Source organism: Lactuca virosa, chromosome 6 (assembly GCF_052849685.1).
Source record: "Lactuca virosa cultivar CGN04683 chromosome 6, Lactuca_virosa_CGN04683_v6, whole genome shotgun sequence".
Classification (NCBI taxonomy): Eukaryota; Viridiplantae; Streptophyta; class Magnoliopsida; order Asterales; family Asteraceae; genus Lactuca; species Lactuca virosa.
This window is the reverse complement of record NC_136431.1, coordinates 10,645,034-10,647,009: the sequence shown is the minus strand read 5'-3', so window position 1 is coordinate 10,647,009 and position 1,976 is coordinate 10,645,034.

The following is a 1,976-nucleotide window of genomic DNA, read 5'->3' as shown; positions in this document are numbered from 1 at the left end:
GTCAATATGTAAGGACTTTATTACAGTTTTCCCTTAAAAAAAACCTAATACTTACTAATGAAGTTTTAGAATAGTTTCTTCGAGCTTATAAAATCAACTATTGGTGCTTGCACGATCTCGTTGGGCATAAATTCACGATAGTTCAAAGTTGGAATCGACACATTCTTCTAGCATGTCCTTTCTTTCCTAGGTGCTTATGTTGCATGAGCTTTTATTCTATTTTATGGAGTGGTTATTGACTAAAAATTGTGAACCCGTCGTCTTAGCTCATAATAGTTAGTAATTTTTTTTTTCTAAATTTTATTTTTTAAATATGTATAATGTCATGTAGGTATATAAGAAATCATATCATGTTTAATTCACGTTAAACCCGAAAATAAAGGGTTATACTGAAAATTTCTTTCTATAATAAGTGACTTTTATTATTCGAAATAAAATATACACTACAAGAAATCTTGGCATTACCAGCGACCCCTTTAAATTACCCCCATCCGTCCGATTACCCTCATTTGTCCGATTTGTTTTCAATCCAATGGTTGTAGAGGAAAGCGAAAAAGCGCTGATTTTTCCCTCCAAGGTGTCGCCGCTATTGCCCAATTGTCGCCGCTAATACCCTTGCGTCGCCGCTATTGTATGTCGCCGCTAATGCTCCTTACAGATAACCCCTTCCAGTTTCCTTTTGGGTGACATTTTTTCCTGTTCTCTCCTTTCCTTCTCTCGTTTCTGTTGCTGCTTCTCATTTTCATCACTTGGACGAGTCGACTAAGTGGAGGATGAAGGTAAAAGTCGGTGCTAGCCCCTCCTGCCGCCACAAGACCGCCACACCTTCCCCCAAAACCGGCAACCCTTGAGCTCAATTCCGAAATTGCCCACATTCAAGGTCAAATTCCTCCTATTTTCTATTATTTTTCTGTTTTGGTGCTATGTTGGATGATAAATTGTTAGTAATTTTGAGAAAATAAGTGTTTGTGCATTTTGTTGGATTGTAAGCATTTTGTAATTTTTGTTTATACCACATGTGCTGCTGCTTCCTTCTTCGTAAGTCCACTCCATCCATCCCCTTTTAATCTCTTGATTTGTTCGTAGATCACCCATAAACACAAGACCATTAGTATTTTTTTTCTTGCTTCTTATTTGCGCATGAACGACGAGGAGGAATCGGGAGGTATCAAACATCCTGATTTAACTAAACTCCATTACAAAATATATATATGATCACCCCCTCAACTTCTGATTTGTACGGTTTTGGTCCCTTGCTCTAAAAAATAATTAAAAATCTAGTCGTAAACAAAGAAACTTCAATTAAAATCTTCAAAGTTTACCCTATTATGGAAAAATCCTTTCAATTGAATCCAAAGTTTTAATGTAAAATTTCATAAATTTATTTATAATATTGATTTATTTTAGATTAAGTAAGCCTTAGATTAATTAATTTTTTAGAAATTATTAATTATATTTTTACTTAAATAAATTTCGGATTAAATTAAATTGTTAGTAATTTTCAATTTTGTTGAGTGATTATGTTTGTATATTTTGAGATAAAAAGTGTTTGTGCATTTTGTTGGATTGTATGCATTTTGTTGGAATATTGTATGCTTTTTCAGATTTGTAGGAAGTTTTTATGCATTTTGTGTATGTTTTTGTAATTTTTGTTTATACCACATTGGCTTAAAAATGAAATTTGGCATGAAATTGAAATTGGATATTGAAATTGGATGTATATATACATTTGTTTGATTTTGTTTAATTAGAAAATCAAATTAATTTACCTTTAGAATCAAATTAAGTTACCTATATAAAATCAAATTAAATCAATTATAAAACCAACTTAATAGTAACATACTTTTAGTGACTTAATGTTGGTGATTACAACTTTAGCTTAATTAGGTTATTAACAGCAACGTACTTCTAGTAATTTTAATTTAATTATAGAATAAAATTAAATTAATTTTTAAAAAAATCAATTAAAAAATAAT